This window comes from Chrysemys picta, chromosome 1 (genome assembly GCF_011386835.1).
Source record: "Chrysemys picta bellii isolate R12L10 chromosome 1, ASM1138683v2, whole genome shotgun sequence".
Classification (NCBI taxonomy): domain Eukaryota; kingdom Metazoa; phylum Chordata; order Testudines; family Emydidae; genus Chrysemys; species Chrysemys picta.
This window is the reverse complement of record NC_088791.1, coordinates 338750005-338777386: the sequence shown is the minus strand read 5'-3', so window position 1 is coordinate 338777386 and position 27382 is coordinate 338750005. Positions and strand designations below refer to the sequence as shown.

Sequence of the window (27382 nt, the reverse complement as noted above, 5' to 3'; positions counted from 1 at the left end):
ATTAGAAAGATGTGTGGGCTGGTGCAGTAGATTGAGAATGTATTTAAACCAGAAATGAAATATTTAAGTGGTTTTATTAGGTCAATGCAACAGCAATCCGACATGCTCATTTATTGTCCTGCAGCACTTCTTCTCACCTCCGAACAGTTTTACATCTCTCCCCCTCTCCCCAAGGATGCCTAATGGACATTTCAGTGGATATATGGAGCTTTTGCAGACTAAGCAGTGTTGTTACTGCAACTTCATTATACTGTACTTTACAAAGGCAGTATTACCAACTCCAAACATTCAACAAAAACAATGAGTTGGGTTCTCAAAAGTAATATATATTTTTTTAAATCTCATTTTATGTTCTTAGTACTTGCTTACTGGTTTTCACATCTTTGGAGTGCACCTGGGCCAATTTCTGAGCTTTTCTCTATAGTCATTAGGGCGAGAAACTTACCGTACTTTGTTTTTTAAGCCAATGCCAAGACACTCAGCAAATTGAATGCCTCCAGGAGGCAGGACTAAGAAAAACTACCAAATATCATGACACTCAGGATATAGATCGCAAGAGTTAGCAACACCATAGAGACCCTAATAAAAGTACTCGTAAGGAAGAGCAGATGCCTTAGGGGTCAGTGGTGCACAAACTTTTACAGACACGCCCCCTTTACCATTCACTGAATTTGTCACGTGCCCCTGCCCCACTACGTGTAATCTCAAACTGGAAATTTTTTGCAAGTTGGCAGAAGGAATGAAAAAATTGTTTTTATTACTAAATGTATAAGTCCCCCTGCAGCGGCACTGGGATCCCACAGGACCCGCTGCCATCATAGTGGGAGTGGGATAAAAATTCAATAAACAATGTGGGAACAGGTGGGAGTGGATATTGTGGGGTGGGACAGGAGCAGGATTAAAAAAATAGTCCTGCTGCGCCGCAAACATGAACACCCTGGGCAGCAGCAGCCACTCTCCAGCCACCCAGCTCTGTAGGCAGCGCTGCCACCAGCAGCAGCACAGAAGTCAGGATAGCAATGGGGTACTAGTCAGTCTGCTGTAAAAAGGGATATTTGTGTGTTTGTTTTTTAAAAGGGCGAAAGGCCAAAGTTGCTTCACACACCCCAGTTTGCACACCACTGCCTTTGCTTGTAAGTCAGCGTGTCATCGGCATTTATATCTAGGTTACCCCTGCAAGTTAAGTTCCGGTATAGAATAAAAACTGTTCCCATCTGGGAGCGTGTGTGATTCAGTGACTATGATTCAGGAGCCCTAAACAGAGCAACTGAACTACTTTCTTACTCCTAGAGGTCAGCATTGATGCACGGTGGCAGGATAGGGTAAGGAAAGCATCAATGGACTTCTGTGGTGAAACAAATAATTTAAAGTCTCCTGGGGAGTCTGGCAATAAAATTCATACAAACATTTGTGAAAGGAAACAATTGTTCACTGGTGATAGTCATTCACTATAAGATAATCACCGAAGACATAGTGATCCATCCAATATATCATTTTCATTTTGCATCTTACAATTTTTTTTCAGATGGAAGCTGGCTATTCCTAGGACAATTTCTATTTTTTAGAAACAGGCTTCCAGAGTTTAGGAATCCAAATCATGTTCAAAAAACCCTGTAACATTAAGGGTGTTACTTAACTCCATAAAATATAGGAATTAGTATAGATAGTTGAAAATCCAGCACTCAATCTTTTTTAACCACTAAGGTCCATCAGGTCACCAATACTGCTTGGACCAAGATAGAGCATCATACAGCAAGACCAGCGGTCTTCACAGGCAACATTTCCCTGTTGAAGATGCCCTCCAAAGCAGAAGAGGACTGCTTTTTTCTCTCCCTTCATTAAAGTGTGCCTAAAGACATTTTTTTCAAAGGTTCCTGTATGACTTTAGTTGAAAAGGCAGGGTTGTCAAATCCTTAAAGAAAGTTTCTCTCCCAAGTGTTTTAGTTAACTAAATATCAACCAAGCCAGAAGTGACAAAGTTTTAAACATTTAAATAAAAATCTCTTCCCCTCTCTAACCAGGTTGTTCCTCTGCAGTGCCCATAATATCATAACCCTACCATTTCTCCAGTCACCCATAATTCTTCAAGGGTAGACAAGACCTGACTCTACAGTGTTAAAAACAACAAAAACAAAACAAAAAAAATCCTCCAAGCTGTGTATTATATATTATATATAATAAAACGCTTCCGGGAACGCTTTATGAAGCAGCAAAGCAGACAAGCCTATTTCTCCCCCACCTCCCTTTTGCTGGTGACCTTTAACTACAATATCATTGGTCCAGTAATAGAACACTCATATTTGGCACCATCTCACTGAATGCCTCTTGGCTAGTAAATGCTGCCAGTGTTAACCCGCTTGGTGTCACTGGTCCATTAAGAAGAACGTGTTACACAGTAGGAAATCTAGGCTCCATCAAGATTTAATATGTTCTGTAGTTTCTGAAGGAAATGAGCATTTCACCCACACTATTTATTTGCATTACTTTCAGGTTACTATATGCAAATTACTTTCTTTCCAGAAAAGATGCTCAATGTAATGGAGTTTTATAATTTAGTGTCTTATAAATTTTAATAAACTAATCACTATCACATTTCAAAGCCTGATGTGTCAGTTTGCCTTTAATTCTCTTTAGTTTATATGCCCCTTATTGACAAGCTGTTACCTGACTGTTAGTTTTACCTTTGAATGTGAAGGGTCACAGAAATACAAGCTCAGGAGGCCGGTTAAATGAACTAGTGTAATGAAGGGATATCATCAGGACACCATCCACTGGGCCTTGTTATATTTTTTCCCCCCTGACCTCATGGGTCTGAGAACCCAATTATGCCTTCACATACGTGACAACTCATTTTGAGTTGTACCTTGTATCGAGCTGAGAATTGCACTTGAAATCCCTATCACAGACACAAAGCTAGATACTTGTCAAATTGTTAAAAACTCATATCATAACCCAAGTTCTCTCTCGTTATACCCATGCAACTGCATTGACTTCTGATGGGTTATCTTGGTGTAATAGAGTACAGATCATTTGGTGCCTAGCCTTCGTAAACAAATTCATAGCAGGAAAAGAATCCTTAAAGATTAGGATACCAGCTTAAAGAAAAATTTATTTTTTCCTTCATCCTGAACTGGTATGAACTAAAGATGGACCTGAGCTTTTTAGTTCCAGATCCAAATAGGGGTTTCCCCAAATAAGACAAATTCTTGAAACAGTTAAAAAAGGCAAAAGGTAAATCCAACATCACATGAAGTCTTTAAATTGAGATTGGATATATTTCTAAAAGACATGCTCTAATTCATTCACAAGTTGCTGGGCTGAATAGTTTTCCCTACTATATGAGTGAACATTAATTCCCTCTCCAGCAAAAATCACTGGGTAAAAATTCTAGTGTGACCTCCTGCCTAACACAGGCGAGAGATGATCATAGTGATCTCTGCTGGCCTTAAAATTAGCAATGTATGTGCATGTGTGGGCACATACATATATATAAAATGAGAATTATGAAAATCTGGAACCATATTTAGCATAAACGGTTTCAAAAAAAGAGATCTGATGAGGCATATGTATTTCACAAGCCACAACGCTTTCTATATGCAAACAGAAGAACACATTGTAACAAACACCACTATTTGAAAGCCCCACTATCTGAATGAAAATGATTTCTCTTCCCCATCCCCCACTTCATGAATAAAACATAACCCATAATCCATCAGAAAGTAAAAGAGAAGTCATGCTAGATAGGGGTATGAAACGCTTGTGTCATTTGAGCTATCAGGTATTTTAACAACCATAAAACTTTAGTTTTATTGCATCAAGAAGATTGTTCTTTCTACCAATCTAGAGTTCAAAATAATAATAATAATAATCCAAAGTCCATCACTGCCACCATGACAGAAAACACGTCAGTAGAAGGAGTTATAACCACACCAAAGCTGGAACTCTTTGTTCTGACCTTTGGTATTTCTGTTTTTAAAGTCAGTGATTGCACAGTTGACATTTCATCAACACAATCAGGGTTGATGGATGTGCTGAAGGCACTGGACTGGGACACAGAAGATCTAGGTTCAATTCCCAGCTCTGCAACAGCTTAGACAAACCACTTCCAATTTTAGAGATGAAGAACTGAGGTAACAATAGTACTTCCTTTCTCCCATCCTCTTTCATTTGTTTAGAGCAGAGGTGGGCAAAGTACGGCCCGTGGGCCCATCCTACCCGGCCCCTAAGCTCCTGGCCTGGGAGGGAGTTCTGAGGGTGGCAGTCAGGGGATGGGAAATGGGACGGGGCAGGGTCCAGGCTGTTTGGGGAGGAACAGCCCTCCATACCCGGCCCTCCATACCGTTTCGCAACCCCGATGTGGCCCTCGGGCCAAAAACTTTGCCCACCCCTGGTTTAGAGTATAAGCTCTTCAAGGCATGCACTATATATTATGTGCAGCGCCAAGCACAGTGGAGTCCTACTGTCAGTGAGGGTCTCTGGGTGCTACTGTCATAAATAATTTCAAATGCAGGAGTAAAACAGTACACATGCTATGCTGTTGCAGCCTTTGACATGGTCTGTTTGTTGCTGTGTCGAAGAAAGATACACAACATTGGGAACAGAAAAAGAGTGTTGTGCTAAATCTCTTAAAAAAATAAAATCAAATAAAGCACCTTATTCACTATATTAGGGCTGTCAGTTAACTCAAGCGATTAACTCAAACCAAATTAACTATCAAAAAATTAAAAACTGAGATTAATTGCAATTATCACACTGTTAAATAATAATCGAATACCAATTGAAATTTATTATAAATATTTTGGATGTTTTCTACATTTTCAAATACACCTCTACCTCAATATAACGTGACCCAACAAAACACGATTTCGGATATAACGCAGTAAAGCAGCGCTCCGGGGGGGCGGGGCTGTGCACTCTGGTGGATCAAAGCAAGTTCGATATAACGCGGTTTCACCTATAACGCGGTAAGATTTTTTTGGCTCCCGAGGACTGCGTTATATCATGTATATTGATTTCAATTACAACACAGAGTACAAAGTATACAGTGCTCACTTAATTTTTATTACAAATATTTGCACTGTAAAAAACAAAAATAGTATTTTTTCAGTTCATCTCATCGAAGTACTGTCTGTAGTGCAGTCCCTTTATCGTGAAAGTCCAATTTACAAATGTAGAATTATTATTTTTTTACATAATTGTACTCAAAAACAAAAGCCTACAAGAGCCTACAAGTCCTACTTCTTGTTCAACCAATCGCTAAGACAAACAAGTTTGTTTACATTTACGGGAGATTATGCTGCCCACTTCTTATTTACAATGTCACCTGAAAGTGAGAACAGATGTTTGCATGGCACTGTTGTAGCCAGCACTGCAAGGCATTTACGTGCTAGATATGCTAAACATTCATGTGCCCCTTCATGCTTTGACGTGTAGATTGCACCATCATTTGTTTATCTTTTCTACAATGCAAATATCTGTAATCAAAAATAATATAAAGTGAGCACTCTACACTTTTCACTTACAATGCAGACTCCAATCAATATATTTGAAAATGTAGAAAAACATCCAAAAAGATTTATAATACATTTAAATTGGTATTCTATTGTTAACAGTGGGATTAAATTTGTTTTATCTCGTGATTAATCACGATTAATTTTATCATTTGAGAGCCCTGCTTTGTTGCACCTCTTCCACTGATGTAACACCATTGATTTCAGTGAAGATACATCAGTGTTGAAGTGGACTAAAGCAGGTACAATGAGCACAGAGCGTCCAAAGAAACTGTATTGGGAAAAAGTTATTGTTTAACCTGCACCCCAGCTCAGATGCAAGAGGTCAAAAGAGCCCCTGTTTTAGCTTTAATAACAGAAACCAGATGTGTGGTTCTCCAGTTCACATACTCCTTCTGAAGTCTGGATGATGACCTGAAGCACTGTAATTGAGCAGGATGCCTCCACCATGCCTCCATCCTCTCCTTCAATCCCTCTGTGACACACTGTACTTCAAAATGGCACCCTGTAAACCCCATACTCATCATTCGTACATCATCGTATTTCATACAAAGCATGCCATGTAAGATACCATATGAAAGGTTATGACCTGCTGAAACCCATTGTTCTGTCCAAATATGTATAGCATTAGTGTGTATAAAGTTATAAAAGTTGCTGTACGGTGTTACTGAAATATGCTGTAAATTTACTAGTGACATACAAAGGACCTCCACCCAGAAGGGTGTTCAACGATCGTTAATTAGCAGGGGAGTTGTAATCCAGAGATTTACAATTCAATGAGGGGTGCCCAAGCACCACACAATGGGGACTGCTCAACTCTATGACTCAGCTGCACAAGACTACACCAGGTTGATTGCTCAACCCAGTGACTCAGCAAAGCCTACCAGGGCAAGTCTGGGCAAGTGTCGTCTAGGCACATGGACTAAGGATATAAAATAGGGAACAGTAACAGCAGGTCTTTACCTTTCTCCTCCCCCACACCTATGCTAGAAGCAACAGCAATGCGGAGAAGAGGAAGGTGATCTGAGAAGACTGGTCCAGGCTTAAGGAGAAGCCTGTGCATTGAGAACTGTAACATCCAGTGGGCTGAGAAAAATGCTGATCTAAATACTGCCTAGTGTAATAAGGTTTAAGATTTAGATTGTACATTTATCTTTTATTTTCTTTGGTAACTTTCTCTGATCTTTTATGCCTACCACTTAAAATCTATCTGTAGCTAATAAATCTGTTTTATACTTTACTTAAAACTTCAAAATTGCTTGAAGTGCTTGGGAAATCTCAGCTCAGTTACAAAGGCTAGTGAGTGTCCTCTCCACATTGAGGGAGGGACAGACTGGGTAATAATCTTACACTGGTGAGGCTTCTGACCAGGGCAAGAAGGGGTAAGGCTGGGGAGCTGGAGGGAATTGGCTGGAGCCTCTCTATTGTTGGTTCATGAGTAGCTGGGAGAAGCATTCATGTAACTAGGGCCTGGTCCACACTAACCCCCCACTTCGAACTAAGGTACGCAAATTCAGCTACATTAATAATGTAGCTGAATTTGAAGTACCTTAGTTCGAACTTACCGCGGGTCCAGGTGCAGCAGGCAGGCTCCCCCGTCGATGCCGCGTACTCCTCTTGCCGAGCTGGAGTACCAGCGTCGACGGCGAGCACTTCCGGGATTGATCCGGGATCGATTTATCGCGTCTAGACAAGACGCAATAAATCGATCCCAGAAGATCGATTGCTTACCGCCGGACCCGGAGGTAAGTATAGACCTACCCTAGGTTGGGTGTGTCCCTGCCTGTGGATGGCTGTGTAAGTGCAGTACCTGCCAGACAACAGTGAGAGGGAGTGCAGGCTGGTGGATCAGAGGGCTCAGCAGTACCCCAGTTCCAGGTTGCACCCCAGGGATCCCGTCACACCCTCCTGAAAACATACTTGAACTCAAAAGGCCTCTAAACCCTACCTCTCCCCATCCCAAATAAGCATTAGATAAAGGAACTTGCAATTCCTATGTGAACAGAGTACTTTGTCACTGGGCTTGCTGTTGCTTTCCCTTCCCCTGTGCTTCATGTACACTGTCTGTTTAGACTATAAGCTCTTTGAGGCAGGGATCCCATCCTCATACTTTGCACTGGTGATTTTTAAAAGTTACCCTTTCAAAAGAAAAGCCTTGCAGGACAGCTGCACCAAAAAGGGGAAAATCAGAAAGCATGTCTCAGTAAACAAGATTTAGAACTCAAGCCTGCTCCCTCTCAAGTCAATAGGAATATTGCAATTGGCTTTGATGAGGGTAGAAGGGCAGGCTCTAAGTCAGCAAGGAAGGCACTCAGATTTAAAAATTTTATTAAGATGATGTTAAAAAAAATAGTGAACAGAGTTTGAGCATAGAAGTTTCTGGTTATCAGGGAATAACATACAGATTATCGAGGGTGCAAAGTTTGGTTTAAGATAAGGTGGCATGAGGAATACATAATCTGCAATATCCCCGATTGGCACTCAGATACTACACTTATGAATGCCACATAAGTGTCTAGAGAGAGAGCAAAACATAGGACCAGTGATTTCCTCCATGCAAATACCACAGTGTCTGGCATAACATCTTGCTGATCAGAAAAATCATCATTAACAAAAATAAACCCCAAATAGCTAGTACTAGTGAGGTAGATGGATGTTTGCAGTTCTGACCTTATTTGGTGAGAAAGTTAGCACTGAATTTAAAACTGTTGCCAGCAAACTGATACAAAGAAAACTTATATTCATCTTTTGTAATTAACTAATTATTGGGAGGGTGGAGGAGAAACCAGGCTTGACATCTTTGAGGTATTAGAAAATTCAAATATTTCCATTGATATTTTCCCCACACACACAATTCTTCCTCATCTGGGAAGAAGATCTGAAAAGCAACTCTGTGTAAGCTCCAAATCTTCTCTCTCTCACCAACAGAAGTTTGTCCAATAAAGGATATCATCTCATCCACCTAGTCTCACCCATAACAGTCACTGAGCAGAGATACATGATGGTCAGCGCACTAATGTTCTTATTCTACAAGAGTGGTTTCTTCCTCAGGTTTAACTTTTATTTCAATACCATATATAGGAGGGGTACCTTAGTAGCTTTAGCATCACATTTGGAAAAAATCTAGTCTCCCTGCAGAGTTCAGGTCTGACAACTATCCACCTGGCTGTCACCCTCCACCCATTACTTTCAGCATTTCTATAGTGTTGTACATATACAAGGCCAAATTCTGGCTCAAGGTACAAAAGAAAAAGTACCGTAATCAATCTTCAAATAAACTCAAGCAAATACTGGAATAGCAGCAATAACATCTTCCTGTATTCTGGCTGTCCTCTCTCTATACAGATTACACCTGCTTGTAGGAGCAATCTGCATTAAGGGGGTGGGGGGCATAAAGGAACCTCAACTGCTCAGTGGACACCTATAAGGATTGCACCAAAGCCTCTTTCTGAGGGCAGGTCTACACTACTGGGTAAGTCGGTCTTACCTACGTCGCTCAGGGGAGTGAAAAAGACACACACACAGCAATGCAAGTTACAGTGACCAAAGCGCTGTCATAGAACATACAACAGTGCAGCTGCACCAATGTAGCACTTCTAGTGTAGACCTGCCCTGAGCCGGACAAGTGACAAGCATCCTCAACTTCTCCTGAAGTCTCTGAAGATTGAGAGCACTCAGGCCCTTGTAGGATAAGGCGTAACTCATCAAGCAGCTCCCAAAATATGGGTGGGGGGGGATGCAATCACTGTACCCAGAGGTTAAGTCGTGTACTGGGATTACTCTCTAATTCCCAATGGAAAGAACAGACTTTCTTCCTTCTGTTCCTTGACTTGCTGAAAATCTTTTAGAAACATGCCTCACTCTAAGAAACCCTGCCGAGTCACAACACCCACACTTTTTTGCTTTTAAAACTTGGCTAAGACTCAACAGTTTAACAATGCAGTTCTCACCATTATTACCACATATTAAAGTGTACATAATAATCATAGCATCTAAACATCATTTGCACAGCTTAGAGCAGATGATGTTTCCCAAATATCAAGCCAAATCCTGAAGCCTTTTATTCAGTTTCTACTCATCTTTCTCCCCAGAAGAAACTCTTACTGGAGGTTGGGGATGAATAAGGACTGAGTAATTGACAGTGCCCGCAAATGTTCTGTGACATCCAGACAGCTCACATAGCGCTGTGATTGTTAAAGCCTCTGGAAGAGGAAAGTAGCCAGAATCACAGTGGACATCACATAGGAATAGGAGGCTTTCTGAATCTGGGCAATTTCACATGGCAGCATTTACAGAGTTACAGAATGAGATAAAGTCATTCCTCCAGCAGAACCCTCCTGCGGTGCTCCCCTCGCTCCCCAGGAACTGCCTTGAAGAAAACCACCCACTGAGACACACCCACGCTCCCTGAATTCTCTGTTCATCACATTCAAAAAGTTCAGTTCTGCTGCCCGAGTTCTCTCCAAGCACCAAAAATAAAAACCCCAGAAGAGCTGCACTCTGCATTAACACCCACACCCACTGCAAGAAGCGATACCAACCTCCTGCCCCCACCACCTATTGGCTCTGTTCACTGGGCACACACAGCGGGATGGGGGGGCATCTCCATTCCCCAAACCCATCCCATTTGTGTCACTAGACATACAACTCGCTCGCTGGACATGCAACCCCCTCCTCAGGATTCCGGGTCCCCAATTCTCTGTATTCACCCCAAACCTCACACAACCTCCCCTCCCCCCAGCTCTCAGTTCGCTCACCGCCTCAAAAGCCAGAACTGCGCTCCGAATCGTGACACGAGCTTTATTTTCTCTGCTCCTTGCATACCCCATCAATTCAGTGCTGAAGCGCCTGCCAGCCCCAGGCACCCCCGTTGTTTCAGTTCACTAGACAAAAAAGCCCAATGCTGAACCCCGCCACTGCCTCTTCGGGTCTCCCCCTTACCACAACATCCAAGCGCCCATGCCCAGGTCTCTTTACTACTAGCTATGAGAAAGCAAGGGGGGAACCCCCACCCCCAGTTCTCTCTAGTCAATGAACCCCAACAGAGCCAGGAAAAGCTGCTCCAGTTTAGATCCCAATCCCCGCGCCCCCAACACACACACACACACACACACACTATCCCTTCGGTTCACGCTGGCGCAAGCTAAGGGGGGCTAGGAACGAAGGCAGCTCCCTTTGTTAAATGAATGAGCGTCATGTGCAGGAGAGGGCAGGCTGGAAGCACTCGGCCCCTCTCCCTTGGCTGAATGGGTCTCCCCAACCCCAGCCATGCGGCTTAGCCCCCCAGCGCTGCTCGGAGCCCGGCTCGCCCGAGTCACCCACCCCCGCCCAGGGAAACTTGAAGGGACTCCGTCTGCGCTGCGCCCTGGTGAGAAACTTGTCCACACCAGGGACTCCGGGGACCAGCGTGGGAATGAATGAGAGTCGCTCTCCGAACGCCCCCTGCCCGGGGAACCCCGGGTGACGCGAAGATCCGAAGTGCCCCGCAAGTGCGCCGGGCGGGGGGCACCCCCGGGACTCACCGGGTCGCGGCAGAGCTGGTCCCTGTCTCTCGCCCGGCGGCCGCTTTCGCTTCCTCTTTCTCCCTGCCCCGCACTCCCCGCGGCGCGGCGCGGCTCTCTCTGAGCAAGGCAGCCAGCAGGCGCGCCCGCCCACTGCTCCTCCTCCCGCACGCCGCTCCTGCTTCCCCTATTGTCAGCAATACCTAGCCCAGGCTGCAGCACCCGGGCCCCCTCCCATCGGCTCTTCCCCGCCCACGGCTGGGTTCCTCTCCCATTGGCTGCTGGGGCGTCCGGCAAACCCCCTCTCCCCTCCCCCCTGCGAGGTGGGTTGATGGGGATTGGGAGGGAAGGAGTGGGAGAGGGACATGTGAGTGTGAAGCACACAGAAGGCTTGCAGGGTGATGTCATTTGGGAATGAGGTAGAGGCGGCTGGGATTAGGGGGCTGCGAGCCGACATCACGAGCCCAGGCATCCCCCCTAGCCAAACTCCCTGCGCGGCAGCATCTTCCGCAGTTTGCCAAGCCACCAGCCCAGGATGTGCTCGGGAGAGTTTTAGGAGAATCAGCACTTCTCACCTTCCGAGCCCTTTACAGACATTAAACTAATCGATCTCCCCACCCGGCATAGGCACTTGGAGGTAAATATGGAAAGAATTACCTCCCATCCCCCTTTTATAGTGTGGGAAACAGGAGAGATTTGTTCTGTTCCGGAAACTATATAACCACACCTTCTTAGTTTGGAAACCTGCTCCCTAGGTCTGTTCAGAGTGACCTTTGCTACTTTACTAGGAAAATGCCTCCTCCTTTTGTTTTACTCCTGCTAGTCCCACAGGCTAAGGGACTCAGAGAGCCAACTGGATTCTGCTCCTTCTTGTGCATCATCAGCTGAATTGTGATCAGTTACACCCGCTGATGGTATTGGGGCTACACAGGAATCTCTAAAAAAAGAACAGGAGTACTTGTGGCACCTTAGAGACTAACAAATTTATTTGAGCATAAGCTTTTGTGGGCTACAGCCCACTTCTTCAGATGCATACTATACGAGTTTTTTTCATGAAGTTGATGGATTTCCATTTCAGGAATCTCTGAGAGCATAAAATCTCCCATGGTTTCACTACCACTAGGGGCTCCGTGTAAACTCAAAAGCTTGTCTCTTTTACCAACAGAAGTTGGTCCAATGAAAGATATTACCCCACTCACCCTTTTCTCGCATGTTATTTGTGTTGTGGTAGGGCCAGGGCTCCATTGTGCTCAGCAATGTACAAACACAACCAAAAGATGGTTCTTGTCCCAAAGACCTTAACAATCTGAGCCCTTGTCTAATCTCAGAAGTTGTGTGACTTTTTCCTAAATGTGTTTTTAAACTGGTGCAACTTCCTAGGTGGACCCTCTTTTTTTTTTGGTTTAGCTTAAATCTGTTCCTAACTGATTTAAGTTAAATTACAAGAAAGCTGGTTTAAACCAAAACAAAAGCATCTCCACTGCCTTTTGCACAAGTTTAAAATCACAGCTTTAGTTAAACCAGTGCAACTTTCTCATGTGAATAAGCCCTAAGTAAGAGATAAGAGACAAGTGGTGGATAGGACAGACAAGGGGAACAAAAAAACAACAGGACAACACTATTTAGCATGATAAGCAGTGGTCTTAAAACACCAGCTGGCCATCTGTTGTCATGGTGGTAGAAAGAGCAACAGCAGGCCCATACTAGGAATCCCACTGTCATTAGCATCAGTGCAGCTGCATGATGCTATTGCAACAGTGAGAGATCTGATGAAAAAGCTCAGTGTAGACACACCCTGACTGCCTTGCCCAAAGCCACAGAGGAGGTAAAGGTCAGAGCCGAGATTAGAACTCAAGATTTCTTGTCTTCTAGTCCTGTGCTGAGGCCACATGCAATAGAATAACTTCTTATGCCTGAGGGGAAAATACAAATATTTTGGGGGGAAATATAGATGAGTCCTGGTAATTAAAAAAAAAACCATTTTGAAACCAAGTCATGGCAAATTTTTATTCAAATTATTGATTTTATCAAAATTTGTGACACAAGCTGATTTTTTCTAAAGCTTTTCTGTTCTCCCTGTATGAGCTGCTGCCCAGGATTCCCTTCTTCATGGCAGGTCTGGCTACATCCATCCCTTGCAGGGTTGATAGACCGGTGTGGTAACACCATTACTGTCTCCCTCTTACACACATACTTGCAACCAGAGCTAGGCAAGGAACAATGATCCCCCTTCACTTCCAGCACAGAGAAGCAACATCAACTCTCCCAGTTGTGTGGGCAGCAGGGCCGGCTCCAGCATTTCTGCCACCCCAAGCAAAAAAAAAAAAAAGCCACGATTGGCAGCAGCAGTTCAGCGGCAGGTCCTTTGCTCCTAGAGGGAGTGAGGGGCCTGCCACCCCCGAATTGCCACAGGTGCCGCCCCTCTCCCTTGGCCGCCCCAAGCACCTGGGGCTGGTGCCTGGAGCCGGCCCTGGTGGGCAGTGACTGGTAAGGAGTGGACGTGGCATTTTACACCCAGGACCTGAAAGACTGAAATGGAAGGGAGCAGCCAAAGCATTTCACACTCCCCAGAAAAGGGGAATGGGTGGGGAATGACTCATTGCAGGGGGATAGTATGGAACGGCACCCTGTAAATATTGTTAGCGTCTGCATCCTAATTCAGTGATGAATCAGAACACATAGTCCCCTTGATTACTCCTCACTCCTATAGTGGAGGACCTGAAGCAGATAATCAGTCCTGAACACACTGAAGCACCCCCTCCTAGTGGGACAATATATGTATCAAATTAAACTAATTCAACACGAACCATTCCTAAACCAATTTAAATGTGTCCAACAAGGGAGTTGCACAAGTTTAACTAGACCTGGTCTACACATAGTTTTTGTATCACTTTAATCATCCCCCAGTCTGGAGGTAGTTATACCAGCAGTTCTCAAACTGTGGGTTGGGACCCCAAAGTGGATCACAACTGTGTTTTAATGGGGTTGCCAGGGCTGGCGTTAGACTTGCTGGGGCCCGGGGCTGAAGCCGAAGTCAGAACCCCACCACCCAGGGCTGAAGCAAAGCTTGAGGGCTTCAGACCTGGGCAGCGGGGCTCAGGTTACAGCCCCCTGCCCAAGGCTGAAGCCCTCAAGCTTCGGCTTCGTCCCCCCCAACCTGCAGGACTCAGACTTTGGGTTTGGCCGGGCTTAGGCTTCAGTCCCCTTGCCTGGGGTCATGTAGTAATTTTTGTTGTTAGAAGTGGATCACGATGCAATGAAGTTTGAGAAATCCTGAGTTATACCATATAAAGGCGCTTACACCAATATAGTTTAGGAAATTAACTCCATCTCAGCTAGGGGTTATATTGCTTTAACTAGTTGTCACAGTTAGGTTAGGTTTGGTTGACACAGCTATGGCGCTCAGGGGTGTGAATATTTTCATAGCTATGCTGACCTAACCCCTAGTGTAGATGCAGCGAGGCTGAAAGAAGAATTCTTCTGTTGGCCTAGTGACTGCCGCTTGGAGATTTGGATTACCTACAGCAACAGAAAAAACCTTTCCAGTCCATGGCAGCACAGCTGTAGTGCTGTAGTGTAGATATGACCTATGTCTCTTACTAAAACAATACAGTTAAAATGGTTTAAAAAACTGTGTGTAAAAAACCAAGTCTTAAATCAGTTTAGAAACCAATTTAGCTAAATCTGTGCAATTTCTGTGTGTAGATTAGAGCTAAGGAAGCAAAAAGGGGGCACAAAGGCTTTTTCCCACCTTTGCAGACCGCCTTTAAGAGATATTCTAAAATGTCCCCAAAGGAATAGAGCATATTTTTGCTCCATTATTATTAGGAGATTAGGACAGATGGTGCCATAAATTGGGACCCCAAAGGGGTTCCTTGTGGCAGAGCCAGGTTTTGCAAGCGGGGGTCAATAGGTCATTGGTGGTAGGCTGGAGAGTGAGCCTGCCCCATACTCACCTAGAAGCAGCAGTTCCCCCTTGCTCTCCATCCCTGTGTGAAAATTTTACACCTCCTTTTGTCAACTGCATAATATGCTTGAAAAAGGACCACACATACACCTGAAGGCTGCTGCGGGCAGGGTGAGGGGCAGTCGCCATTCTTGCCTCTTTATTAGCTCCACCACTGGGTACCCCGTTTCCTGAATCCAGCCAAACTTTATCGATCCTTCATCCCAACCTATTGCTGGGCATCTAAGACCTGCTCCACAACCAAAGACAGGAAGAGATGTTCAGGAATGTCTGTCCACAAAGTGGCAGTGGCAAATGGACCTCTCATCGTAAAAGATAAGTCTTGCTTGAGAGGTGACTGATTGAAAGCCAAACAATGGGTTTTTTTATTTGTGTTCTGAACTTAATAGGCAGAGCAGATGCACTGAGAGTCTTTGGGAAAGGACTGTGATTTTCCTTGGTACTGAGAACGAATTCATATGGCTTCATTCCAAAAAGTTCTTTTCCTCAGTTACCTCAAAAGGGTCCCTTGTGTTCTGTGGGCAGGAATTGAGCACCAGGCCCCAACCTCAAAGACCATCTCTGTTAATCAATTGATTTTTGAGTAATCACTTGAGAACCTAAATTTCCTCTTTTTTAGACCAACAGCAGAGAATGTTGGCCCGCAGCCTGGGGCCCTGCCTAGACTAGGAAAATAGGTAGCAGCTAACAGGATTTTAAACACCACTTAGCAACCTTTCAAAACATGTTAGATGGTTGTGGTCAGTTCTAAGGGGGAGTCTAGGGCTCATCATGACCATCTAAGGGCTTGTCTACACTTACATTTTATAGCGCTCTAACTTGCTGGCTCAGGGGTTTGAAAAATCACCCCCCTGAGCGCAGCAAGTCTGAGCGCTTTAAAGCGCTAGCGTAGACAGGCTCCCAGCACTCGGCGCTAATCCCCTCGTGGAGGTGGATTACCAGGAGCGCTGGGAGAGCGACTGCACTCACACTTCAAAGCGCTGCCGTGGGAGCGTTCCTGAGGCAGCGCTTTGAAGTTTCCAGTGTAGACATACCCTTAGACATCTACACTTGCAGATGTACAGCGCTGTGAATTAAACCCTTTCTTCGTGCAGCTGAGTAGGGAAAGCGCTGCAGTCTGTCCACACTGACAGCTGCCCAGCGCACTGTCGTGGCCACATTTGCGGCAATTGCAGCGCTATTGGGAGCGGTGCATTATGGGCAGCTATCCCACAGAGCACCTCTTCCCATTCTGGCGCCGTGGGTTATGGGAAGGGGGCATGGGTGCGGGGGATTCTGGGTCCTGTCCCAATGCCCGGTGATGCATCGCTTCGCATCCCAGAAATCCCTTTGTTTCCATCCACCTTTGGCGCCATCTTTCAACGGTTTCTGTGCAGCGCGATCTGTCTGCGGGAAATGGAGCCCGAACTGCTGAGGTGTATGCTGACTTATCTCGCCAGCACATCACGTTTGGCTGTCGAACTATTCCTTAAGATCCAAAGTGACAGTGAGAGTGAGGAGTCCGACGATGCTATCGAGCCGCGTAACGTGTACGACATGAAATTGCTTGTGGCATTCACGGACATGCTCAGCACCGTGGAACGCCGCTTTTGGGCTCGGGAAACAAGCACCGATTGGTGGGATCACATCATCATGGAAGTCTGGGATGACAAGCAGTGGCTGCAGAACTTTCGGATGAGAAAAGCCACTTTCATGGGACTGTGAGAGGAGCTTGATCCCACCCTGCGGCACAAGGACACGAGATTGAGAGCTGCCCTGCCAGTGGAGAAGTGGGTGGCTATGGCAATCTGGAAACTGGCAACTCCAGACAGCTACCAGTCGGTCACAAACCAGTTTGGAGTGGGAAAGTCGACCGTTGGAATCGTGTTGATGCAAGTTTGCAAGGCCATTAATCACATCCTACTCAGAAGAACCGTGACTCTGGGTAACATGCAGGAAATAGTGGATGGCTTTGCACAAATGGGGTTTCCTAACTGTGGAGGGGCGATAGATGGGACGCACATTCCTATTTTGGCACCACCCCACCTAGGATCCGAGTACGTTAATCGGAAGGGGTATTTCTCTATGGTTCTCCAGGCGCTTGTGGATCACCGTGGGCATTTCATTGACATTAACACAGGCTGGCCCGGAAAGGTGCATGACGCACGCATCTTTCGGAACACTTGGCTGTTCAGGAAGATGCAGGCCGGGACTTTTTTCCCAGAGTGGAAGATCACGGTAGGGGAAGTTGAAATGCCCATTATGATCCTTGGAGATCCCGCTTACCCGTTAATGCCGTGGCTCATGAAACCCTACACAAGGAGCCTTGACAGCAGCAAGGAACAGTTCAACTACAGGCTAAGCCGGTGCCGAATGACTGGAGTGTGCATTTGGCCATTTAAAGGCCCGCTGGTGATCTCTGTATGGGAAGCTGGACTTGGCCAAAACAGCATCCCTGCGGTTATATCCACGTGCTGTGCGCTCCATAATATTTGTGAAGAGAAGGGTGAAAGCTTCACTCAGGCATGGACTTCTGAGATTCAACACCTGGAGGCTGAATTTGCAGAGCCAGAGAGCAGGGCTATTACAGGGGCCCAGCACAGGGCTGCAAGGATTAGGGATGCCTTGAGGGAGCAATTTGAGGCTGAAAACCAGAAGTGATATCTGGTGCCCTGCACGGGAGTGAAGTGCAGTAGTTCCAATCTTTAGGAATCAGTGTTTGCTAAGCAGACAAGCAGACTTGCAGTGCCTGTTTATTTCCTGGGCTAAGGAGTCTTTTACTTTATGCAATAATAAAGAATGTTTTCAAAGCCAAAAAATCCATTTATTGAAAAGAGAAAAAATTTATTTATTGAAAAGAAACAAGGGGGTGGAGTGGGGAACGGTACAATCACAGATTCGCGTATGTCCTGTCTGGTGTGCTCTGCAGTGAGTGCTGTACTTCAGGATAGCTATACTGCATGGTGATGGGGGTTGAGTGCAGAGGGTAAGGGTCGTGGTTTTCAGGGCTGGGTGGTGAAGATACTGGTGTTGGAGGCAGTGGGTGGCATGAAGAACATGGAAGTTGGGGAAAGTGGGTTGGAGGTGACAGTGGGGCACAATGGAAATAGTTTTGGGACAAGGGCTGTAGGGGGGGTGGCATTTGCATTTGCGGTACTGCTCCTCTTTCTGCATGGCTACCAGCTCCTGGATAGTGTCTGCTTGGCGCTCCAGGATGCTTATGAGCCAATCAGTGCTTTGCTGCCGGTGCGTGGTGCTTTGCCGCCAGTGCACTGCATTTTCCTGGCGGATCCTGCTTTCTCTCTCCCTCCAGTCCTGTGCTTTCTCATTCTCTTTAATAGATTGCCGCATCACTTCTTGCAGCATGTCTTCTTTGCTTTTTCGCGGTCTCTTCCTGAGTCTTTGCAGTCTCTGAGCAGGCGATAAGAGGGACGGCTGAGGTCTCAAGGTTGATGCAGCTGTATAGGCAAAATGCAACATTTAACAGAGGCAGCATTGTTTATACCAGACAAAGTAATGATTCCCCCCGCACTTAAGGAGTAGAAAACACACAGGGTCAACACAATAGCATAATTTTCCCGTCCGAAACAGAGCACACATATCCCACGGGAGCCTCAAAATGGTGAGTAAGGGGGACTGATTGTTTCAGGGCTGCACTGTCCTCTGGGTTTCTGTGCCTTGGGGAGAGCCAACAGCTTCAGGGGGCACCTACACTGAACACTGTCCCAACATTTTCCACAGGAGTTCGTCCTGGACGATATCTCGCTGCTGAGAGTGACCTGGGAAGCAAGGGAGGGTCTTCTACTGCAATGCTGCTTCCGCCCTGGCCCATATGCAGCTTGCCTGTGTGCAGCAATGGTCCCCTCGCCCCTCGTGGCACAGTGGCGCGGACACGTTAGCCTGGCTGGGACAAGGACCACGGTGGCTCTCCTGATAAACCTGCGCAAGCGCATTGCACACATTCTGGATGAGACATTCGAGGAGATTATCGAGGCCGATTACCGCGATTTGATAAACCACATCAATGCACTATTCCGCATCTAGGCATGCATACCTAACCCTCCTCTCCCAAAGAGCCCGCACCGAAAAAATTCCTTCCCGAAAAAAAAACCCGCTTACCAGGAACCTGCTCTTCTGTTTGTCCTCCACCAAGTATCGGCCGCTGCGACTGGCTACCTTCCTCCTGGCTCGAGAAGAGCTCCTAGCTGCATGGCTCCAGGGATTCCGGGGTGTCTCCATCCGGCCCACTACCATCACTCCCGTTTTCCTCCTCCTCCTCCTCTTCTTCCTCCTCCCCCCTCCCCCCACTGGCTCTGAAGTGTGCATGGTGGTGCTCGGAGTGGAGGTGAGGTTAACCCCAAGTATCGCATCCAGCTCTTTGTAGAATCGGCAGGTCGCGGGGGGAGCACCCGAGTGGCCGTTTGCGTCATGGGCTTTGCGGTAGGCACTCCGCAGCTCCTTCACTTTAATCCTGCACTGCAGGGCGTCCCGGTCATGGCCCCTTTCCATCATGTCCTTTGATACCTTCCCGAAGGTATCGTAATTCCTACGGCTGGAGCGCAGCTGGGACTGTACAGCTTCCTCTCCCCAAACACTGATGAGGTCCAGCAACTCGCCATTGCTCCATGCTGGGGCTCGCTTGGCGCGTGGAGGCATGGTCACCTGGAAAGATTCGCTGATAGCACTCCACACCACACCGGGCTGAGCAAACAGGAAGGGGATTTTTAAAATTCCTGGGGAATGTAAAGGGTGGGTCACATGGTTGGTTACCTGAGGCCAGGGCAGTAGAGTTTGAACTGATGACCAGAGTGGCTAGAACAGGCATTGTGGGATACTGCCGAATAATTCTGGAGGTCATTCACAGCGCATTGGGCGGCCACACTGGCGCCGCAGCGCTGCAGCGGCCGCGCAATACTCGCTATTCCTCTCGGAGAGGTGGAGTACATGCAGCGCTGCAACCATGGAGATACCGCGCTGCAAATGCCTTGCCAGTGTGGACGGGGAGTGAGTTACAGCGCTGGGGGCAGCTTTACAGCGCTGTAACTCGCAAGTGTAGCCAAGGCCTAAATAATCAGTCCCTAATGGTCTTGCTTTGGGTGATAACAGCCATTATTTATCCTAGTCTACATTGGCAACTGTAACCCTATTGGTCTCATACTATGAGCAATAGACCAGAGTTTATGAATGTCCTACGGAACTACCACGTGTGAAGAACACAAAACTAATTATAAAGTGTCTGAACCTTAACCTGGTCTATGTCTAGCTTCCATCAACCTAGCTACTGTCTCTCCAGAAGGGGGTGTTCCTACACCGATGGACAAATAGCTAAGGCACTATGTCAGTACAGTACTGTAGACATGGCCTCACTCTTCAGTCAAGTTTAGGGGAATAGCTGCACCCCTACTAGGGGTTTGTACTGCTTTCACTATATTTGATTCTAAAACAATATAGTTAACATGGTACGAAAACTCTGTGTAGACAAGCCCCACATTTCACATCTATATGAAGACACAATACCCGTCCTGAAAAGCTCACTAAGAAGACATAACACTGGGTGATAGTGAACAGCAAGTTATGGCTCTGAATCTTCTTTCACTTAAAGCATTGTAAATCCAGAGTAATTATGTGTGGGTTGTGATGGAATCAGAGCCTCGGGGCCTGATTCACCAATGACTTCCTTCTTGTGTAGTCATTTTCACACCCATGCAAAGTGAGTGTAAAACACTGCCAAATCAGAATGGTAACATTTTAAAACCATCTTGCCCAGATGTAAATGACCACATAAGGTGCAAGGCAGTAGAGAATCAAGCCCTAGATGTGAATTTGTGATGCAAGATGTTCAATGTATTCCTAGCTACATAAGCAAAAGCATGATAGAGAATATACAGGTAATAGTCCCTCTCTGTACAACTCTGGTGAGACAACTCTTGGGATGGTTCTGGTTACCTCCTTACCAGAAAGGTGTACACTGATTAGAGGGAGTTCAGAAAAGAGAAACAAGGTAATTAAAGGACTGAAGGGATAGACTAATAAAGAACTGTGGGACTAATTCTCCTCTCACTTACACTGAGGTAAAAATGGTGTTGCACTGGTGTAACTGTTGCAAATGAGGGGTGAACCAGGTCCTAAATATATCAAAAGTGCACAATCATTGGTTTTGGAGTATTTCCACCTAACTGTAAGATCTACCTCTTTTTCTATCATCCCAGAGCAACCATCATAACCTAGGCCAACTGATTTGAAGAGCTCAAGCCCAAACTCAGAAGCACTTGCTAAAATTGTATTAGCTATGGCTTATACACTCAGTTCAAATATTGGGACAAACCCCAAGCATGCCTCTTGAATACAGGCCTTTCCATGCTTCAGTTCAACAAAGCTCACTCCCAATCCCAGCCGTGTCTGCATGTTCATCAATTAAAATTGAAAACCGTCCTCATGTGTTCCCTGACCCTATAATATCATTTATCTGAATTTAACCACATATTTCAATCAGTTCATTTCTGGGTTGTATTGTAGAAGTTTCCAAATGCTGCCTAATACTTTCATCTCCACATTGCTAGACTTATCATGGAGAATAATGACTTGTGTGGCACAAAGCAGGATGGTACAAACAACCAGGTACAATCTCCCTTGATAAGCTTTGAGAGTCTTCGGTTGCTCCTTAAAGGTTCCGTTCTTCTTGCTCAGGATATCCAAGAAGTTGGCTGCTCATAGAAATCTTCATGCCATTCTGATTTTACATGATCTCCCACTGCTTCATTGAAGACCTGGTATTTGGTGAAACTTCTGGCAATTAATGCACTTTTTACACCCCAGATAATTTTGTCCGGAAAATATTTCAATACCAGCGAATATTTCCTTTGATGGAGGAATAAGGTAAATACTGGGTAAGCCATAAATGATTTCATGATCTTGGACTTATTGTCAGGGCCGGCTCTAGGCACCAGCAAAACAAGCTGGTGCTTGGGGCGGCACATTTTTAGGGGCGGCATTCTGGCTCGGGCCGTGTCGCCCCTAAAAATGTGCCCCGGCCGCCCTGACTCACCTCCGCTGCTGCCGCTCGCGCGCCGCTGCTCGCCCTCCCTCCCAGGCTCTCAAACCTGGGAGGGAGGGGGAGATCCCGAGCGGCCGCGGCGCGCGAAACAGCTGATTCGTGCGCCGCTGCTCCCCCTCCCTCCCAGGTTTGAGAGCCTGGGAGGGAGGGGGAGACCCCGAGTGGCCGCGGCGCACGCGCAGCTTCTCCCTCTCCCTCCCTCCCTCCTAGGCTTGAGAGCCTGGGGGGAGGAGGCAGGGCTGGGGATTTGGGGAAGGGGCGGAGTTGAGGCGGGGCTGGGGGTGGGGTAAGAATAAAACAGGGTGGGGGCGGCCAAAATTGTTTTTGCTTGGGGCGGCAAAAATCCTAGAGCCGGCCCTGCTTACTGTGCAACTCTGGAAGTCATAAAATGCAAATGGGGTCCATAGGTTAGCAATGACGTCATCCTTCGTTTCATCAGCTAGTAGGTGAGTCTGATCACACAGATCACCATCCCAAGGCGTGCTGCTCCTTCTGAGCTGAAGGTTGGTGCTTTCGTTGGCTGTACAGTCTCAGTTTCTGCTGAGCTGCATTGCTCCAAATTTTTAGCATAGAATCTGTGATGTTTATTAGTCATCCGAAGTTTTTTGCTTCTTGAAAAAGTTATGAATATTCATAGTTAACCTGAGGTGGAAAACAAATTAAAATACATTTGAATTTTTAAAGTGGGATTTGAATACACTGGATCAGCCACTGGAGCTATGCTGATTTACATCAGCTGAGGATTTGGCCCTTTAAATTTTAATCCTACCATTTGTAAGGCTCTATGGCGATGAATGATTGGCATGGCAGATCGACCCACACTCAAATATCAGTGATATGCAAAAAACCCAGAGTTTTATCCTTCATTTTAATTATGCTATTTATGTCTTTAACTGAACACATAATTCAACTAATGAGTGCACATAGGGCATGTTACAAAAATCGCAGTCAAAATTTTCTCCTTCAGTCTCCCAGCCCCATTAATCTCATCTGTGCCTCTCTGTCTCGGAAGTCGTGATTCTGCCCGGCTAAAATCCACCCTTCTCTATCCTCTCCCCAGCCAAGGTCACCATCTCAAATGCTCCTCCTACTCCTCCCCCTCACCTCCATATCTGCCCCTTTTCACACAATATCCAAGGAACTCCCCTCCCTGCCAACTTCCACACTTATCCTTGCCTCATTCCACACATTGCCTAAGAACAACCCCATCATCCAAGAATGCCCCCAACCCTGTTTTGGCTGCAAATCACGATGGCAGCTGAGCATAGCAAAATACATACATCATGGCAGCATTACAGGCAGCCAGGGAACAGGAATAGGTACCAAGAGGCAGTTGGAAGGGGATATCACTGAGGGGGAGAAAAAGTTGTGGGGGGAAGAAGGAAAGACAACTCTCCCATGCTCCCCAATGCATTGAGCCTTTGAACGGCTATAGAAAAACATTGGTTAATGACAAGATAATATTGGGGAAGGTAAGACATACTGTAGAATCAGCAGAATGGCAATGGCATGCAAAGATCTCACCCACGAGTCCACCAGTGTGTAACATTCGTACCTGCAAAAGCCACAGAATATGTACAGTGCACAATATGCTGTCAGTGGCAGCAACTGTAATAATAGTACATTTCACTATTTGTGTTTCAAATGCCTCTTTTCATATTTAACATGCATTTTTAACGGAAATTTCAGAATTGGGGGGAGGGGGGAGTATTGTCTCTTACCCCATTGTCACTATGAGCAAATAACCTTGTCCTATTATTTAATTTGGTACATCTTTCTCAGACATCTTTTCAGATACTTTTCTGGATGCTGGAAGGAGACTAGCATCAAAATCAGAACTATTTTTCTGACCCTTTGCCCCCAGTTTAGAGAATTCAGATAAAATGGGACCCAGAGACTAAGGTTCTGCAAAATCTAATTAATGGACTGCTCCAAGCAGCAACTCTCTATTTCCCACAGGCAAAGCCGTTTGATTTAGGCTTTTCTTCCAGGGCCAGAATTTGGCCTATAGGGCCAATATTCACCACCAACCCAGTATGGTTTTATAAAATACATCTAGAAGCTGTTTTCATGTCCATGAATCATTTTCTATTCAATTTATTCTATCCATTTTTTAGCCCAGTGATGTAGTTAATTCTTTCCTTTCAGCCTTTGAAGAATTATAATGGAAGCTGATTAACAGGTAATCAGAGCTCAGTGGGCCAAATCCTGCTCACAGATAAATCATCCAGTTTCATGCCATTTAAATTTACATTTAATCCAGATTTACATAGGTCTAAATGATAGAATAATTTGCCCAATACATATGAGCAGAAGACGTGGTAGCCATAGAATAACAAAGGAAGAGTCAACTTTGAGTGAAAGTCGTGAAGGGTGAAGTTTATACACTGAACCACAGTAAACCTGTCTTTCATTATAGACTGGCCAAGTTTAATAGGCTTTCCTCCAATTAAAGAAAATTAGAAAATATCAATCAGCTTTTCCTCTCTTTATTGATTTCTTAAAGTATGCTTCTGGAGAGTTCCCATTCCCATTATCAGTGTGAAGAGAGCTAAGCACTACAACAGACAGCCTGAGTGAGACATCAGGAGAGACTGTTAATCCAGGGCTATTTTATCCGTTGAGCACTAACAAAGAAGCTAATTTGTATGTGGAAAATCTTGCCCGTGAGGAGGGATATTGTAAATATAGGGCAGAGAGTGAAAGAGACTATAACAGCATAATAGAATTAGTTTTTTTCCTCTTTTGCCTTACTTATGTGCCTATTCAATCCTGCTCCAGTTGAAGTCAATGGGAGTTTTGCCACTGATTTCAGTGTGGACAGGATCAGGCCTTTAGTCATTGCATCTCTGCCAGATTTTATTTCATACCCTGCCAAAATGTCACCACATGAACCAATCTGTAGCTTGAGTCATTTAGAACTGGACTGAACAAAGCCTTGGAAAATAAAATGTAGGGAACAATTCTGCTCTGGCAAAGGAATTGACTGGATGATCAAATGCGTCCTTTTCCATGCCTTTGTGATTCTGTCTTGCTGCATTATATGAGTGGCAACCAAGCAGTGAAACAGACACCCATTCTTTGTGAGTGTTGTGCGAATGTTTCACATATATCATGCACTTTAAAGAAGCTGTAAACATATAAAATCATAATGTCTCTTTCCTATATATTTGAACCCACCTAACTCTTTTTGGGTGGATCTCAGTATAAATAATAATAAAAAAGATTATTGCTGATAATTTAAGATTACATTTGCGTTTCATGAAGCCTATTTTTTATATCAGTGCAGTAAAATTCATCCATCAAATGCATGTACAGCTCTTCTATAGTAACACTGTGTGTTTATAGCTGCTCCATATGATGTCATTAACTCCAAGAGGATCCAAATTCAATACCCTTGTCTCCTTAAAAAAATAAATAAATAAATAAAAAGGAAGTGGGGGTCCTCATCTGTGGCTGATAAAGTAGCAACTTCAATAGTTTATCCAGCAGAGAGAACTGTAATAAACGAACAGCTCTATTACAATCTAGCAGAGGACAGTGGTATGCAAATAATTATATCACCTCTAGTCTGATTGTTACAGAATGGGCCACGTTGGGTTCAAAACCACTTTGGAGATGCAAATTGTTTTAGACCAGATGCTAAAGATTTCCTTTAATATGATGTACTTCCCCTCAGCTCTCTCGGAACTGCTGATGAGCAGTGTAATATTCTTGGGGAAGCAGGACATCTCAGATTTTAGTGAAATACTTTTATTTAACTATTTCATAAACCTGATGGATGAAACTGGATTCAGTGTCAACTAGAGAACCCCTAAACTCAGTCTGTCTCCATGTCTGTCTCTAGACTACTTCCTGTTATGTACTTGCAAGGTCCACAAGATAAAATGATGTCACAGGCTGGACTCCTGCTCTGGACTTCTCTCAAATCTAGTATATTACCTTTTAGATCCTCTGGGATTTTGGGGTGAAGCTGCTCTGAAATCTGGTGACTATACAATTCAAGATCATTCCAAGGTTGCTTCTGGAGTCATTTGTGTGGTATGTTGTACTAGTTGTTGAGTCTCTTCAACCTAGGCCTTCTTTTCAGTCCAAATTCCAGAAGTACTTATTCTGACACTAATGATAATCTCTCTGCTGGCTCGGATGTTGGTTGGGCCATGTGTTCTGCAATCCAGAATTTATGGCTTTCTCATATAAGTGCCAGGGCTGGCTGTCTTCTTGTTTCCCTCTTTTCTGGGATATATAGAGACATCCAATTCTTGCCCATAATTCACTTTACAAACATTCACTAATTAATCCTTAAAGCATCCTGTGAGTAAGTATTGTTACCCTCATCTTACAGGTGGGGAAAATGAGGTAAGAGGTTAAGTCACATAACAAAACAGTGGCAACGCTGGAATTTGAACTCAGAGGCTCCTGGCTCCCAGTCCTGGGCTCAGACCTGTAGATTAGGACTACCATATGTCCGGATTTCCCCGGACATGTCCGGCTTTTCGGTCTATAAATAGCCGTCCGGGGGGATTTTTAAAAATCTAAAAATGTCCGGGATTTCCCCCCGGTCGGCTATTTATAGATAGAAAAGCGGCAGCCAAGCCCCGCTGGGCACCCAAAGCCCCTTCCCGGCTCCCCCCATCCCCTGCAGCCTTACCACGCTGTCCGGCCCACAGCTGTCTTCCCCCTCCTCCACTCCCCTGAACGCTCCGCCCACCTGCTCCTCCCCCGCCCCTGCTTCCTGCGAATCAGAGCTTCGCGGGAAATCTGAAAAGAAGCAGGGGCAAGCAGGAGGCAGCAGCAGGTAAGCTGGGGCGGGGGGGGGGGGGGGGCGCGAGGAGGAGAGCTCCGGGGAGGCGCGGTCCTGGCCGAGCGGCTCCCTCCGGCCTGGGCCGAGCGGCGCCCGGCTGCCCCAGCAGCTCCGGCCCAGCTCGGGCCCCAGCACCCCCAGCCCGGCTCGGGCCCCAGCAGCGCCGGCCGAGCACCTCCGGCCCGGCCCCAAGCTCCGCAACCCCGGCCAGAGTGCAGCCCGATTCCTGGGCTCTTTAAAGCTGGCCCTGGTCAGGGGACAGGGAGCGGGGGTTGGATGGGTTGGGAGTTTGGGGGGGGCTGTCAGGGGGGCAGGGGTGTGGAGAGGGGTTGGGACAGTCAGGGACAGGGAGCAGGGGGGGTTAGATGGGTCTGGGGTCCTGGGGGTCCTGTCGGGGGCGGGGAGCAGTTGGATAGGGCATGGGAGTCCCTGGGGGTCTGTCTGGGGGCGGGGGTGTGAATATGGGGTGGGGGTGTGGATAAGGGTCGGGGCAGTCAGGGGACAGGTAGGGTCGTAGGGCGTTCTCAGGAGGGGGCAGTCAGGGGACAAGAAGCAGGGCGGCTTAGA

The 27382-nt window shown here is 46.0% G+C and overlaps 1 protein-coding gene and 1 long non-coding RNA gene across 6 annotated transcripts in view; both read right to left on the bottom strand.

Annotated features, from left to right (window-relative positions):
• Nucleotides 1–11226, bottom strand: part of PAK1 (p21 (RAC1) activated kinase 1) — a 124265-nt gene extending 113039 nt beyond the window's left edge. Inside the window, exon 1 of one of the 5 annotated variants that reach the window (XM_005290549.5) lies at nt 11033–11226. The gene's annotated coding sequence lies outside the window, so the exon portion shown is untranslated. The remainder of the gene's footprint in view (nt 1–11032) is intronic. The other 4 variants (XM_065596162.1, XM_042850259.2, XM_024108947.3 and 1 more) reach the window with 4 other exon arrangements.
• An 11292-nt stretch (nt 11227–22518) lies between these two features.
• The window catches only part of LOC135983562 (uncharacterized), a 38219-nt gene continuing 33355 nt past the window's right edge, over nt 22519–27382 (bottom strand). The window contains exon 3 of the long non-coding RNA XR_010601247.1: nt 22519–22653. This is a non-coding gene — a long non-coding RNA (uncharacterized LOC135983562). The remainder of the gene's footprint in view (nt 22654–27382) is intronic.